The following is a 17,893-nucleotide window of genomic DNA, read 5'->3' as shown; positions in this document are numbered from 1 at the left end:
CATTTTTAATGATAAGATAGAAATTATGTATGATAGCACAATCTCTTAGGGTTGTTGCAAGTATTGACAATAATTCATGCTTACAGAAAATATTATCAAACACTCAATGCACACTTGACCAAACTCTGCTGGGGGTAAACAGGAAATAAAACAAAGTCACTGATCACATGAAGCTTACATTCTGGTGGGGACATGAGATAGAAGCATAGAATAAAAGCAAAAATAATATCTAGTCAAAATAAGCCATTATAGGCAAACCTCTGTGTTCTCTATTTTCAGATCACCTCATACCCTACCCATTCTTCCTATTTTAGTTTTAATGCAACTTCCTCAAGAAGCGTCATTTTAAAACCTTGATTGGTCAAATCCCTTTAGATTTAAGCTCTTTCAAAACACTTATCCCTGTTGTAGTATTACATTCACTTCTGTGATTATTTATTTTCTTCATTTTTCTTCTTCCCATAGACTATGTACCATATAAGGGCAGAAGTTACGACTATTGAGCTTATATTGTATCTCTAGAGTCCATCTGTGCAGGGCCTAGCAGAGAATAGATACTCTAATAAGCATTTATTGAGTAAATGAACTTGATGGATGATAGAAATGAATAAGGTCCATTTTTATTATGAAAACAAACTTCCCAATTTCTTCTCCTACAACCCTTCTGCTTCAAGACACCATAAAGTACAATTCTTTGGATGTTCACAAATCCCCTTAATGCAACCCCAGCAAGAGGAAAAATCAAAGGGTGCCAGACTGGCAAAGAATCTAGATCATTTTTAATCAGCACCAAAAAGGAACTGAACACATCTAGAGTGTTTTATCATCATTTGTTTCATTCAATTAAAAACCTAGAGACAGATATTAGCTTTCTGCTATGCTGAGAAAGAATTCTTTAACACAATAATGATTTATGATTTACTAGACAGTGTTTAGCCGACTTTCATTGTGCATCTGGGGACACTTCTGTACAACTGAAGTTACTGAAGTTACTCGTGTTAATGATAAATGGATTCCTGACAAGTCATGTGCCCACTTGAATTTGGATAACAAATGACATATATCAATTCCAGAGAGAAGAAATAGAGGTCAAGCAAGTGGGGAGTGTGAGGGTTTTGTGATTAATGTTACATTAAGAATGACAGTTTGGCTTAGAATTCCCACCAATGGTTTCTCTGGACTTGGGTTTGGGCATTTGAGTGGAGAAGAACATTTCATGGTTTATATGTACAGATATCTATATATAATTATACGTCTAAGGGTTTCTATGTGTGTGGGGGCTAGGTATACACACAAGAATGTAGCAATGGCACATATCCCTATGTATGTAAATATACAGAGGGTGCCAAAATAATGTATACACATTTTAAGAAAGGAAACTGTATTAAAATTAAGCTGATGATAACCACTTTGAGCACCTCTTGTAATTGCAGAAGTCAAAAGTGTCTTGCATTTATCTTTTGTTATCAGTATACTCATATATTGAGTATTACAATTTTAATACAGTTTTCTTCCTTCCTTAAAATGTGTATACATTTTTTGGCACCCTCTGTATAGTTTTGCATGTATGCATATATATGTATATATGTGTAAAGATGTTTAATTTTGCATAAATATATGAGTGTGTATAGATAAGCATGGCTATTATTTTTATTTTTTGTCTTGACTTTCATTCAAAGAGGAAGAAGTTAGAAGGACTCAGAGACGAAGATAATAAACTTCTATCCATTTCCTATTGCTTTATACCAAGGTAGTTCTTTGTCATTTTAAATGGTTTAGTTTATTTTTAATAGCAACCAAAAAAAAATTAAAGTTGATACTTTATTTTCTGCTGTTTGTGGACCTTCAGGAAAATCAAGTGCACAAGTTTGGAGAAATGTGCTATCACTAAAATCTTCCCATAGCCCCTTTTCCTATCACCAACACACATTTGCAGAATAAAAAGCTCTTGAGCAATATTCCTTTATATTATTGATTAAAATATATTTTTAAATTAAAGGCAAATAAACATATTTCTACTGAGACTTTGGAAAATAAAACACAACAGCATAGTCATTGAGACATAGAATGTTAAATACCAGAAAATAAGGGGCTCAGACGACTCCCTGCCCATTGGTCCTGCTCAGCAGAATGCAAATCAAGACTCTTCTAATATAAAGCATTGCTCTTAATTTTACTTCTAGATGTGTGTGCCTTTGCAGCTCCAGATGCATTTGCAAAATTAAAAGCATAATTTATCTCCAAAAAGCAATATTCCATCAGCCAAGTAACTTAGTCCTGATGAAAAATTGGCTCTAAACAATGTTTGTTCACTGTTTGTTCTGATCGGAGGAACAGAAGTGGGGCAGTAATCCCCAATAACCATGATAGGTTATGGAGATTAAGTTAGTTCTTCTCCCTCATTCGAACAAATACAGGTAAATCAAACCAGACTTGTCTCTTCCCCTATCTTCCCATATCAATAACCAAGTAGTTAAAAATATATGAGCTGCCAGGAAAAATTGTGAGGGTCCTGTCACTATAAGACTCAAAGCGGGGGGGGGGGGGGGTTCCTTGGACTAAGTAGCCCGGTAATACCTTTTTCATCGGTGAGTATCAAAATGGGAATGGAAAGCCACAGATAAATGTTAGTCTAAATAGCCTGAAAGAGGAGCTATTCAGACTGAGTAGAGTTCTGGAGATTCCAAGGTATAGTACTAAGGTGATAGATAGGTTGAGAATATCACATCCCAGAAAGGGGTATGTCCATATCTAAATCAGAAGGTACAAATGCAAGACCGGAGCTGGGAGCAGAGAATGTATAACAGTCAGTAGCTAAGCACAGATTTTTTTTTATTGGGGTGACACTGGTTAAAAAAAATTATATAGGTTTCAAGTGTACAGTTCTATAATATACCATCTGTATATTGCATTGTGTTCAACACCCAAAGTCAAATCTCTCTGTCACCATATATTTGACTGCCTTTACGCTTTTCTACCTACTCCCCTACCTCCACTTCCCCACAGGTAATCACTAAATTGTTGTCTGTATCTTTGAGCTTCTGTTGCAGCATTATTCACAGTGGCCGAGATACAGAAACATGAAACACTGCCATTTGCAACAACATAGATGGACCTTGAGATTATCAAGCTAAGCGAAATAAATCAGACAGAAAAAGTAGAGAACCATATGATTTCACTCATATATGGGATATAAAACTGAAAGCAACAAACCAACCACAGAAGATTTTGAGTTGATAATATTTCGCTTTGGCTGGGTCTCATTTGAATCCCCCTCACCATCACTCCAGAATCTTCACGATATGTGATGATATACTGATGAATGTATTTCAGCCATAGATAAAGCATAGGATTTATCCATGTTAGTATATGTGTTTATGGCTTTGTTGTACTATTTTATAGTTATAAGGATTCTTCGCAGTCACTGAGGAGAGAGAGTGAAAGGTATTTATCCAAAGTCATAAAACAAGTTGAGAAACAGCCAGGCTTGGAAGACAGATTAACTAGATTCATGACTAGTAGCCCTCTCTTGCGTACTTCTATTAGACAAAGAACCTATCTCAGGGTGAGTGTGACTATGAATTAAAGGGGATGCTAGGGAAGTGGTTATGCATTAGGGAATTATGGGTGATGGTTGACCTATTTTTTAACTCTAAAGTTTTCTTGGGACTGACACTTTTATAGCATTGGTTGAATCAATTTAGATAAATGTGATCACAGCTGTTGTCTTAGACTAGAGGGGTAATCTTCATTTAATATAAAAATAACTACCTTTATTGATGTCAGTATATTACTTTTAAAATAAAATTTAAAAAAATCAATGCTTATGGAGTACTCTTAGAGTTGAAGAACCAACTGGGGAACAAAATTATTGAGATTGTTTTATGAGTTTAGGCTTTGTTTTTTTCTTTACTCGCTACATTAGTTGGCCTTGTTTTAAAGTTCATATGAGGATGTTTCTTTTCTTAGTGGCATGTACATTTCCACATTTCCCAAAGGTTCTGAAAGCTAACGACAACCAGGGGGCAAAGGTTTTCACTGTCATCTTCTGATATGGGCAGCATGTTTCCAACTCCAAGGAGCACCTACCTTGACTTATTTGGGAGAGGGCATCTGTAAATGTTTGGGCAAGATATCTTGCATGAATTGATTAGGTGAACTCACTAAAGTTTAATGACAGGCACTTGGGTGTTATTTCTCAGGACACATCATCTGAATATCCACCTCCTTTCAAGACTTAAAGTGTGCAGCTCATGTTTTGTCCCTGTCCAAGAGACAGAACATGAGTTGGTTTTTTTTTTAAATCAACACTGGACACTAAATACTTGCTTTTTCCTCCAGTTTTCCCCAAATCACTTTAATTCAGTATTTCAAAGGCCGGGTTTTCTGCACAGATGTGCTCCAGGCCCCCCACAACCAATACTCTGAGGTGGAGTATAATGAGCCAGACTTGAAACTTGAATAAGAGAGAATGAACAGGCAGACAGATTCTGTAAGTCAGCAGGGTCAGAAGCCATGCCCAATAAGGTCATCCAAAGGAGAAAGAAAGGCAGGTTGACAAGGTCCAGGGTCAGTGAGAAGCAGCAGCAGAAACACATCTCAAGCAAGGATGCTGGTGGGGAACTCAGGCAGAGAGTGGCATTAAAACTCAAGTGACAAACCAAGGTCAGCCATGCTGCAAATGTAATAATGTAATGCTCATTGTTTCTTTAGCCATATGGGAGGGAGACCATGGTCTGACTGTGTGTGTGTGTGTGTGTGTGTGTGTGTGTGTGTGTGTGTGATCTATCACTACTCGCAACTTAGGTGTTATCTGCTCCATGATATTCAGTGGACAGGGTATGTGATCAGAAGTTTTGACCTAAGATCCATAAGTACTCAGTCTTTCAGAATGGGTATTGGATGTGGAATTTCTGATATAATAGATTGGACAAAGGATATCACTATGGTTAAAACTTCAGGCACAAAAATATGGCTTTTCTGGTTCAAATCTCAGCACTGCCAGCTACTAATTATGTAAACATGAGAAGGCTATTTAACTTTTCTAGGGTGCAGTTTCTTTGGAGCTATAATGGAGATCATACAAATTAGGATCGGGTCAATTACTATATGAAATAGAAAATGGCTCAAACACACAATAGAAGGTTTCTTTTTTTCTCCCTCTCATTTATATAACACACCATCAGACAGCTCTCTTCCATAGTGATTCAGTAACCCAGGATCCCTATAACTCACGGCTCCACCACACTCTAGGACCTCATAATCATCTGCAACCACGCAGCTGAAAAGGGAAATGAACCTGGAGGAGGTTGTCCTTCTTAAAAGCCTTACTTTTGCTTCCATTCCATTGACAATAACTAGTCACATGGTTAAACCTAAATATAAGGAGATCGGAGAAATGTAAAATGTGACTGAACCACTGTTTCCCAGGGATGGCTCTATTCTGTAGTAGACTGAATAATGACTACCCAAAGATATCAGGCCCGAATTTCTGGAACCTATCAATTTTATCTCATGCAGAAAAGGAGTCTTTGCCAATGCTATTAACATAAGAATCTGGATGTGGGGAAATTATCCTGGATTATCCACTAGACCCAAAAGAGAGGACAGAGATTTGATACAAACAGAAGAGGAGGCCATGTAATCAGGAAGAAGAGACTGGAGTGATGTGACCACAAGTCAAAGAATGACAGCTTTAGTGGCTTCTGTATCCCAGTGCTGCCTCACTTTGGAGCTTGTGCGGTCCTTTAGTCAAGGTGCCAAAGGAAACCCAGCCCCAAGACCAGCCAATTGAGGAGGAGGAGGTTGAGACATTTGCCTTCCAGGCAGAAATTGCTCAGTTGATGTCACTGATCATCAATACTTTCTATTGGACTCTAATAGAGAGATCTTTCTGAGGGAGCTTATTACAAATTCATCAGATGCTCTGGACAATACCATGTATAAAAGCTTGACATATCCCAGTAAACTAGAATTTGGAGAGAACTGCACATAAATCTCATTCCAAAAAACAAGACTGAAACCTCACTATTATGCATACTGGGATTGAAATGACCAAGGCTGATTTGATCAATAATCCTGGTACTATTGCCAAGTCTGGGGCCAAAGCATTCATGAAAGCTTTGCAGGCTGGTACAGATAGCTCTATGATCAGCCAGTTTGGTATTGGGTTTCACTCTGCCTATTTGGTGGTTTAAAAAGTGGCTGTCATCACCAAACATAATGGTGAGGAGCAGTGTGGCTGGGAGTCTTCTGCAGGAGGGTCATTTACAGTCAGGACTGACACAGGGGAAAATATGGGTCATGGAACAAAGGTTGTCCTGCAGCTGAAAGAAGCCCAAACTGAGTACTTACACGAGAGAATAAAGGAGGTTGTGAAAAAAACACTCTCAATTTATTTGCTACCACATTCCTTTTTTTTTTTATGGAGAAGGAACATGATAAAGAAGTCAGTGATGATGAGACAGAAGAAAAGGAAGACAAAGAAAAAGAGAAAGAAATAGAAGAAAAGGAGTCTGATGACAAACCTGAGATAGAAGATATTGGTTCTGATGAAGAAGAGAAGAAGGATGGTGACACCAAGAAGAGGAAGATTAAGGAGAAGTACATCGACCAAGAAGAACTGAACAAAACAAAGGCTATTTGGACCAGAAATCCTGATGATATTACTGATGAAGAATGTGGGGAATTCTACAGGAGCCTGATTAATGACTGGGAAGATCAACTGAAGCCTTTTCAGTTGAAGGACAATTAGAATATAGAGCCTTTCTTTTTGTCCCAAGATGTGCTCCGTTTGACTTATTTGAAAACAAAGAGAACAACATTAAGATGTGCATTCACAGAGTTTTCATTATGGGTAGCTGAGGCGCTAATCCCTGAATATCTTAATTTCATTAGAAGCATCACGGACTCTGAGGCTCTCCCTCTCAATATTTCCTAGGAGGTGTTGCAACAAAGCAAAATTTTGAAAGTTATCAGAAAGAATTTGGTCAAAAAAATGCTTAGAACTCTTCAGTGAACTGGCAGAACATAAAGATAACTACAAAAAGTTTTATGAACAGTTCTGTAAAAATATGAAACTCGGAATACATGAATTCTCTTAAGATACTACACATCTGCTTCTGGTGATGAGATGGTTTCTCTCAAGGGCTATTGCACAAGAATGAAGGAGAACCAGAGATATCTATTATATCACAGGTGAGACCAAAGACCAGGTAGCTAACTTCCCTTTGTGGGACGTCTTCGCAAGAATGGCCTAGAAGTGATCGATATGATTGAGCCTATTGATGAGCACTGTATCCAACACCTGAAGGAACCTGAGGAGATGACTTTGGTGTCAATCACCAAAGAGGGCTTGGGACTTCCAGAAGATGAAGAGAACAAGAAACAGGAAGAGAAAAAACAACAACAAAGTTTGTGAAACTTCTGTACAATCATGAAGGACATCTTGGAGAAAAAAGTAGAAAAGGTGTTCATGTCAAACCTATTGGTCGCATCCCCATGCCACATTGTCACAAGCACATATACAGGACAGCAAACATGGAAAAGAACCAAGCAGGCTCAAGCTGTAAGAGACAACTCAACAATGAGTTACATGGCAGCAAAGAAGCACCTGGAGATACACCCGAACCATTCAAATCATCATTGAGACCTTAAGGCAAAAGACAAAGGCTGACAAAAATGACAAGTCTGTGAAGGTTCTGATCCATTCTGCTCTACAATACTGTGCTCCTATCTCCCGGCTTCAGCCTGGAAGATCCCCAAACGCATGCTCACAGGATCTACAGGATGAGCAAACTTGGTCTGGTAGTGATGAAGATGACCCCCCTACTGATGATAGCCATGCTGCTGTAACTGAAGAGATGCCACCCCTCGAAGGGGAGGACGACATGTCACGCATGGAAGAAGTAGATTAAGCTCCACCTGAAGAATGGCTTATATTGAGTTGTCAGAAAGGTCATGATGCATTTTTGCAATGAAAATCAGAAAAAATACGTCATGACTTTTCTGACAACCAATATATGTGTTGGGTACTTTAACTTCATTACCTCTGACAATGTATTTTCAAGGATTTTTTTTTGTTGTTAACCTTTTAAAAATCCATATGACATGACAATAACTACTTAAAGAAAATGATAAGATTTCTTTCTAATTTTAAGTGTATGATAGATACTGTGATTCCTCAGGCACCAAAGCAGAGCTAGTTTTTCCTCTCTCATTTCATGTTGGTGTATTTTAACAGATTGAGGTTATGTTTGCTGTAAGATGTATGTAACCTAATGTTAACTTTGTGGTCTAAAGCATTTAGCTGTTAAGCAGATTCCTCAGTAAGACCAAATCTTTTGTCAGTGAAGTGTTCTGAGGTATGCCAATGTTTGAAAGGAAAATATTGGTTACAAGAACTTTAATCTCCCACAATTTTTTTAAACATTCCATACCCCATAGTTATTAACTGCATGCACTGGCCTTTAAATATTCGTATGTTAAGCTGAACCAACTTGGTGGAAGTAACTATCCATAGGTTTTATTTTCCAAAGAAAAGTATTGTGTAGAACAGCAAGATTTTAAGCCTACATAGGCATGTTGTAAAGCTGTTTGAAATTAACTAGAGCAAGTTTTGTGAATAGAAATGTAGTGATCAGTCAAATTCTGATTTAAAAGGTTGTGACAAATACAGATGCATAATAATAATAATAATAATAATAATAATAATAATAATAATAATAATAAAAGAAGGCCAGCTTTGAGGGGAGGGTCTAAGGGCATTCTGGAATCTCCCCTGTGTTCCTAAGAACCTTGTCCTCAGCACAGAATGCTCTGACAAACTCACAAATCACATTGCATGCAAAGGGCTCAGAGCAAGACAGTACGCAGCACAATCCTTTTCCCTCTGTGTGGGGCATGTAAGCTTTTCTTGGAAATGCTTAGCTCTGTGTGTGTCAATGATCCTCAGGCATGCCCTCAGCTTTCTTTATTTCAGGGCAAAGGCAGGGGTCCTTCTAGTGCAGCAGGAAGCAAGGTGTGTAGGCTACAGAACGGATCGACAAGCGGTGAGAAAAAAACATGTGGCATAGATGAATCTTCTGGGTTCTTTCACTCCTCTTGAGCCTGGTGTGTGTGTTGTCTGTTCTCAGACACCTCCCATCATGCATTGGTCTCTTCCCTGGGTGATACCTGCCTGCCTTCTGACCTTGGCCACACTCATGTTATATTCTATCCAGAAGCACAGCCTGATCACCTACTGAAATGCCAGAAGTCACCAGAGCTGAAAGGGACAATGGACAGGTTCTCACTTAGAGCCTGCAGAGCAAGCCTGGCCCTGATAATACCTTGATTTCCAGCGAAACTGATTTCTGACTTCTTGTCTGGAGAAATGTGAGAAAATCAATTTAGCTTGTTTTAAGTCACCACATTTCTGGTAACTTGTTACAGCACCTACAGGAAACTTATACGTACTCTATGCAAGAGAACACATTTGGTTGGACAGCTGGTTACTTGTGCCACAAATATATTCATCTCCACCTCATAGGATTATGGCAGGATTAACTGAAATAATTCATGAAAAGAATTTAGGAAGGTAAGACATCTATCCGAGGAAATTTTAATATGGATTACAGCAATAATCATTTACTGAGAATCCACTTTTAGTGAAGAATACTTTTATATGTAACTTACTTAATCTTCCCTTAAATACTATATTTTTTTCTTTTTAATTTGAAGAAGAGTATTTATTATCTTTAAAGAAATACAGAAATCTTTATCTTTAAGAAGATCACTAAGGTCTTGGTATTTTTAGACATTAAACATCATCAAATTTGATACTTTAAATTCCATTTTCCAAAAGTATAAAAGGTCTTAATTTTGAAATAAAACATAAGAAATGATAATATATATATATATATATATATATATATATATATATAATTTCTATATTAAATGTCATCTCCTCAGAGAGGCTTTAAACTTTAATAAAAATAAATAAATACTATAGTTTCAACAAATGAGGAAACAAGTAAGGAAAATTTAGTAATCCTTTTAGTTAGCAGGATTGGGAAGAAGTTCAACTGCAATGTAATTGCAACAAAGACCTCAGCCGATCCTGTGAGGATTTCTGATAAAGTTAACTAACATATGTCCATGGTGCCTGGCATGAGTGATCACTTAATAAGCATTATTAGAATTTATCACTATTAAATTAAGTAAAGTTCACATGCATGCATGGATTGTAGAGGTTTAAAAATAAGGAATAATTCAAATAGATTGAGGTGAGTCAAGAAAAAACGTCTTAAAGGAAATTTGAACTGAATTATCTGGAAATTTATGGTGAGGGTAAGCTTTTGCTCAATATGTTAAGATTATTTGGAACTCGAAAAGCCTGCTTGAATATAGATGTGAACTATCACACAACATGATGGAGTTAACAACTCCAATTCAGAAGCAATTTTTCCTGGGCTCGTGCAATTTATATTCCTTTTCCCTTCTTTTCCATCTTAGGGCTTAGTAGGAGACAATCCCTCATGGAGTTCCAGTCAGCTGTCAACTCTGAAATATGATTTTTTTCCGTTTCAGTTGTGAGTTATTGATGGGCTAAATTTTCCTCAACTTTTTCAGCTTCAAAAAGGACTATTTAGTCACTCTCTCATAACTCATAAATGTTATAAAGATCTGTATGTGTGCTCATGTGAGTGTGAGCTTACACAGTGAGTATGTCTATGTTTTTGCTGATAAACTTTTTGAAATATTTCATATTAAGCTTATATAATACATGTATGTTGTGTCACTGTTTATAAATTGCATTGTATTTGTTGTTTGCATAAACAAGCATGTTTCTGTTTTCATGTATAATTCAAACTTATACATTCTTTTTTTTCCAAAAGTTTTAATTGAATTTCAGTATATTTACTCCATATTTCTACTTCAACTTTCTGATTAGCAAAATGCCTTGCATATCAAAGAAAGCCAATAAATATCTGCTGAACACTAAGTCATAAAATAGGTTTTCTGGACATATGTTTCTAGAGATACTAAGTAAAAGAGATAGAATAATTTAGTAAGCATTTAATTCAAGTCAGGTACCTAAGTTACTAATAGTGAATTAAATACTGCAGGTAGAGGTGATAGGTACAAATGTTTGAGTCCTAACACTTTTTCTGAGTTGTAGGATTAGGTGAGTTTGAGATTTCATGATCTATAGGACAAGCCTGAGATAGGAGAGTAGAATAAGGATGTTTGCTAATATACTGTAAACTCTATTAAAAGTCAGAGAATGACCAAAAAGGCAGGTAAAAAGGAATGCATGTGTTAAATAGGAGTAAAGAAAAAATGAGTTACAGGGTGAGTTCAATTGCTAAGATCTGTAACCTTTTATAAGCTAATTCACCCCCTTGAGGATGCCAATATATTTATCTAAAACTAGAGCTTTAATTTATAACATCTACATGCAGCATGAGTTTCTCCCATCCTCCTTTCAGTATAAGCTGAAATAGTTAAATATCCAAATTTTTGTTGTCTTAATTATCTGCTACTACATAAGAACCCTCCCAAAATCTTATGGCTAAAAATAACCACAATTCTTTGGAATAGCTGGGCTCAGTCAGACAGTACTCCTGCTCTACGTAACATTAGTTGTTGCTGCACTGGTCTAGGGGATTGATTGGTTTGGAAATCTAAGATGGCTTATCCACGTGGCTAGTGGACGATGGCTCTTAGCTGGAAGCTCCGCGAGGGCTGTCAAGCAGAGCATTTTCACAAAGCCTAGCCTAGGGCTTGGCCTTATCACTGCATGGCAGCTAGTGTCTAAGGTGAAGGGTCCCAAACTTAAGTGTTCCGATAGGGAGGGAGTGAGAGCCACCAGCCCCCCTTACATGTTAAGCTTTGAATGGCACAGCCTCACTTCTGCCACATTCTCGTAGTTGAACAGCCACAGGGTTAGCCAGATTCAAGAAGAGGAATACACTTCAGTTCCACTAGGGAGAGAGTCAAAGACATTGTGGACATCTTTAGGCAGCCCATATTTTGCTCTCTGGCTATAAATTACTTATATTCCTTTCACTTGCAAAACATTCTCCCTCTCTCCCCCAGACCTCCATAAATCTCATTCGATAATTTGATATGACTCCTGGATCAGGCTCTTGTCTAAATAAGGCCCAAGCTTTTTGGATGTGGTTCCTCTTCATATAAAACCCAATGAACTAAAGACACTAATCTGACCCCCACATACTGAACACAAAATGGTGAGGCAGGGACAGGGGGAGTACTGAAGTGTAGTGTTTGCTGACTTTTATGAGACAAATATTCCCACCATGGCCAATTTCAATGTATCAACATGTTGTCAACAACTAGCTTGAAACACTCTTGAGAGTTTACCTATTGGCTCTCACATAACACTGTGTACCATCCAAGAAAAGTGAGCTGGAAAATAGGAGGCATATCAATGGTTCCCAGCAATTCTGAAATCAAGTTGGGTACATGTTGACAATTATTTTATTTAGTGGAGGCTCTTGCCTCTACTCTCTGGGCTATTGACTCTGCCTTCTACACCATCCTTCCCTTTCTATAAGAAATGCCCTGTATTTGCATCTAAGGAGAATCCTCAGCTTTCTTGCTGCACATAGGAAGTTGAAGGTGCAAAAATGCCTTTTCATTTAAACTGTCTTTGTACCTTTAATTCTAAGCTTATACTACCCCTTTAAAAATTCTGTGAGTTTCCTGTGTATCAATTTATAATTTACTCCATAAACCAAAGTCTACATTAACCCATTAATGTAGACTACATAAATTACATTAACCCAAAAATTTGGACCCAGAAATTATTTTGAGATTGGTCCCTTCTTACCTTGGCCTGGGAGTCAGAATGCTGTGGAACAAACCATTAAGATTCTTAGAACCTGTCATTTCTAGAAGAAATAGTCTAAGATAAATGCCCTTCAAAGTATTAGTAGCCTCACTGCCTGGATAAGAGGCAGTGCTTCAACTCTTCCTAAGATGCTAACAAAGAGTCTAACAGCTGCACTCTTGAGACTTGACATTGAAACCACATGGTGCCCTGGGTGTGATCTTTGCACTAAAGACATTTATTTTTTTTTAACTTTGGGAGACTTTTTCTGGGAATAACAGGGAAGAAAATCACTTCTTTTTGAACCCAGCAAGTCCTAGTTAAAAATATTTTACTAGATTCCACTTGAAAACTGAAAAACTTCCTTCTGTAATTCACCTCTTTCTATCTGGACATTCTCACATATAGCTGAAAGAAATAGGTGGGCCCCTTTCACATTCTGGCTGTAAATATACTCAGCTAATCCATAAGTTCATTAGCTATATGTTCTATTTTACATGTTACCTTAGGTGACTGTGTGCCAAACTTTCACTATTACATGCCATGAGTCACTACTTTCTCAGACCCAAATACAAAATCTCCCCTGTCCTTCCTTTCTTTCTTAAGGGTTTCCTTGAAGTGTTGTGACATTCTGTCTACCACTTAGTTCCAAAGCCAGTGCTACATAGAGTTGACTCTTGAACAACTGTTAGAGGCACCAATCCCCATGCAGTCGAAAATTTGTGTATAACTTTTGACTCCCCCAAAAATTAACTATGGTTGTTCCTTGGTATCGGGGGGGGGGGTAGGGGGGAATTGGTACCAGAACCCCCTGATGGATACCAAAATCTGCAGCTGCTCAAGTCCCTTATGTAAAATGGCATAGGACAATGTATACAGTCAGCCCTCTGCATCCATGCATTCCCAACTGTGGATCAAAATAGTGGTTTTGATCTGTGGTTTGTTGAATCTGCAGATGCAAAACTTGGGATATGGAGGGCCGACTATATATTCATTGAAAACAATCCACATATAAGTGGACTCATGCAGTTCAAAGCCTTGCTGTTCAAGAGTATGGTTTGCTACCAGCTTGGTTGGGTTGTTGTGGCAACACATGACCAATCTCTATGGCTTTGGGTTTTTATGCCACAGCAGCTGGGTTCCAAGAGAAAGCATATCAAGAAAAAGTGTTCTAAGAGGAAAGAAGTAAACATTTCCTGCCCTCTTAAAGCATATGCCTGTAATTGGTATAATATTACTTCATCATTCTTGTATCAACTGGCACAGGGCCAACACAGATACAATGCAAGGGAGAATCAACTCCAGTTCTTAAGGAAAGCATGAAAAAGAATTTGCGGCCATCTTTAATCCATAAGACAAAGAGACTTTATCCTGTTTCATGGGAGAAAAACATTTCAGAAGCCGAGAAAGAATAACTTTGTTTGCATTATTTTTGACAAGTTTGCTTAAGTTATATACATGGTTGATATAACTCAGTCTTCCTCACTTCTTGGTGGTTATAACCATCAAAGTGGGAAAATCTCTCATTCTGAAAAAAAATTATTCCTAACACGATCTCCATTTCAAATGATTGTGGACAACTGTTTTGGTGTCTCCTCTGATCACCCTCTCCTTATTGCTTCAATGTTGGATATCAAGAGTTGCATTCCCCATTTATTCACTACCGTCACTACAGCTAGCCCCCCTCATATATGCATGGGACTCAGAATATCTAGATGTTTGACCTGGGCCAGCTATTTTCTAAGTGACTTTGGGCAAATCAGTAAACTCTCATCAATTTTCTCATCTATGATGTGTTGATAAAACAAAATAATGCTCCCTTCTAATGAGACAGTGAATGGGAAAGTGCTTTGTAAAGAGTGTTAAGTTCACGTGAAGAATGACTATCCACTTACAAGAAGCCCTTCTGCTGAGCACTCTAGGGGTATAGCTTGTGCTTACATGGAATGTTACTCTGGCTGGTTGAAGTCAGCCAGCTGACACTGACTGTCTCATGGAAAAAGAGGCCTCCGTCCACAGACGCTGCATGCACTATCGCCTTCGGGAAGGAGGCCACACACCAATGGGGTCCCCATCTGCTTCAGGCGGCCAGCCAGACAGTTCCAGCCTGTCAGCCTACCATCTCCTAGCCCAGCTGGTCCCTTCATATCATCCCAAACCCTAGTAATTTCAATCTGTTTTGTTGATTGTTTAGATACTTGGTCTATAGGATACTGAATCATCAGTTTGACTAATTTGGGTACTGGATTCACCAGGCATACTTGAGCTCCCTAAGCATGTGGTTCATATGGGGGGCACTGGATGTTCCCCACAGCTCTCTTGGAAGATGACAAAAGCTTATTACAACATGCGCCCTTATAGCTGAAGTCTTAACACTGCCACCACAGCTGCTGGAACCTGGGGAATAGAATAAACTTTATGCATAGAAGGAAAACATTATTCAGTCCTCAAGTTAAAAACATCATCTTTTTTGTCTCACACTTTTCTTCCCCTGGCCTAGTCACTTGACGTGAAATTCTATCCTCTTGCACACTTTGGAAACTGAAAGCCAAAACGAAATTGCCAATTTGACCCAAGATGGTAAATCATCATTAGCTAGCAATATAGTTGAATGATTAATTAGTTAATCAGTGGTTTTCTAGTTGAGTCCTGAAGGAATAAATGGACAGGCGATAGTATCATAAAAGATGGGATAACGGAACATGACAGTTTTTACATCTCTGATAGAACAAAAGAGTTAAGTACAAAGAAAAATAAGGGTATTAGCCACTTGGTAAAAGGGTAGAACACAAGCCAGTGAGGCAAAAAAGTCAAATGGGGTAAGGCAGGTATTCCAAAGCTCAACGGAAGGACTTTCGCTAAGATGAGGTGAGTAGGGTGTGAGCTATCTGGCAACACTTGGGAAACTGAGGTAGCTGATGGCTCCAGATTGCTCACAGCTCACTGCTGTATTTGTTACATCTATCATACTTTCCTCAGGTTGCAAAAATAGCCACAAAACTTTGGACCAATATCCATTAAGAAGTGAAGTTGATTTCCCCACCCTTTGAATCTGGGCTGCCCTTGTGACTGGCTTTAACCAACAGGATGTAGAGGAAGCGGTAGTGTACTAGTTAGAAGCCTAGGATTAAAAAAAAAAAAAGATTTACAGCTTCTGCTCTTTTTGCTCTTATAGCTTGCTATCAGCATGTGAATAAACCCAGGCCAACTTGCCAGAGAATGAGAGGCATGGAACCCAAGTGCCCCTGACACCCCCAACTGGCAACCGGTCAAGTCTTAGAGACAACGATATATATCTAACCAGCACTGACCACAAACTCATGAGTGAACCCAGCGAAGAACAACAGAAGATCCACCAACTGAGTTGAGCACAAATTGTCAACCCATAGAATCAGGAGCTAATTAGGTGGTGGTTGTTTTAAGGCACTAAGTTTTAGAGTGGCTTATTATATACCAAAAACTACCTAACTGAGTGATGCAACAAAAATGAATCTGACTTGGGGGTTATTCATAATGTGTGGAGGTTGTTTGACCTTTCCTCTAGGAAAACCTGAACTTATTGAGGGCATAGCGGAATGCAGAGCAATGAATACGGGTATTCATCTCAAGGTTTGATCTGCATGGGCCAAACTTCTTCCTCTCTTAGAGCTTAGGCTTCTTGGGCTCAAACATAAGAGCTTTTGAAAAGAAGATTATAAGGAGGTGATGAGTGACAATGGTTTTGTCACCTCGTATAAGCAATATTTACATCTTAAAGCATTTAAGCCTTAACACAAAGTAGGTAAAATAATGATGAGACTGTCAGGTGCTAAGGTAACAATGATAACATAACAATGATGATAATTATAATGATAATAAAGTAAGCTTTTGTTATTGAGTATTTTCTATGTTCAGGATACCACATTAAGAATTGCAACACACTCACATTTAACCATTATAATAACAATACAATCCTCATTCTATAGATGAGAAAACCAAGTCTCACAAAGTCAAAGCTATTTTCTCAGGGTCATATGGTAGGAAATGGAAGAGCTAGGGCTTGAATCTAGTTTTCTAAGATTCTATGAATTATGTTTTTAATTATTTACTTAAAAAATAATGAGCATCTACAATAAGTCTGGCACTGTTCTAAGGGAGGGGGAATGTAAGTGAGACTCTTAATGTCTGCTTTCTTATGTTGATATTCTAATGAGGGGAAATGGGAAATAAGTAATAAACAAATAAATAATTTAAGATACTGACAAGTGCTGTGAAGAAAATAAATGATGAGATGATAGACTTTATTTATTTTATTTATTTATTTATTTATTTATTTATTTATTTATTTATTTATTTATTTTTAGCTGAGCCCTCCTGCCACCTGTTGGCAGCTCAGCGGCTGCTCAGCTTGGGCCAGGAATCAAACGGCTGTTGCTCAGAGCTCACACTCTTGAGTGAGCTCTTAACCAACTGAGCCACTCGGCCGGCCCTATTTATTTATTTTAATCTTTATTAAATGTATTGAGATGACACTGGTTAGTAAAATGATATAAGTTTCAAGGATACATTTCCATAATGCATCATATACACTGCATTAGATTTGATGGTGTAGACAACATTGAGATATAAATGACAGGGAAGAACAGCCATAAAATATCTGAGGGGAAAGAATCCTAGTAAGAGGAAGTGTTACTATGTGGGCCATAAGGCTACAACAACACTGGGCATTTAAGGGACAGAGGGTGGGGCTGGAACACAGTGAGGAATGCAAACACGAGGACAAGATGCTGAAAAGATCATCATAACCAAGGTCACTCCCAATGAATTTACTACATTAACAGAAAGACAATCAGACACTTGATGCTTTAATTCATAATCTACTTGCAAATCATGGTAAACAGTTGAGACTCTAATTAAAGTGGAACTAATTGGAAGATTTTAGGTAAGTTATATAAACTATATATATATTTTAAATGTCACACTGGCTTATGCATGGACAATGCTTTTTTATGGGATAAGAGTGTAAGCAGTGAGATCAATAAGGAGTATTAAAATAACCCCAATAAATGATGATGGGCT

At 37.9% G+C, this 17,893-nt stretch overlaps 1 pseudogene; it reads left to right on the top strand.

Moving 5' to 3' along the window:
* The first annotated feature begins 4,515 nt into the window (after window positions 1-4,515).
* LOC109385722 (heat shock protein HSP 90-alpha pseudogene) lies at window positions 4,516-7,916 on the top strand (annotated as a pseudogene).
* The last annotated feature ends 9,977 nt before the right edge of the window (window positions 7,917-17,893 follow it).

Source organism: Hipposideros armiger, unplaced genomic scaffold (assembly GCF_001890085.2).
Source record: "Hipposideros armiger isolate ML-2016 unplaced genomic scaffold, ASM189008v1 scaffold_123, whole genome shotgun sequence".
Taxonomy (NCBI): Eukaryota; Metazoa; Chordata; class Mammalia; order Chiroptera; family Hipposideridae; genus Hipposideros; species Hipposideros armiger.
The sequence above is the reverse complement of the archived record's forward strand: the minus strand, read 5'-3'. Positions and strand labels throughout refer to the sequence as shown.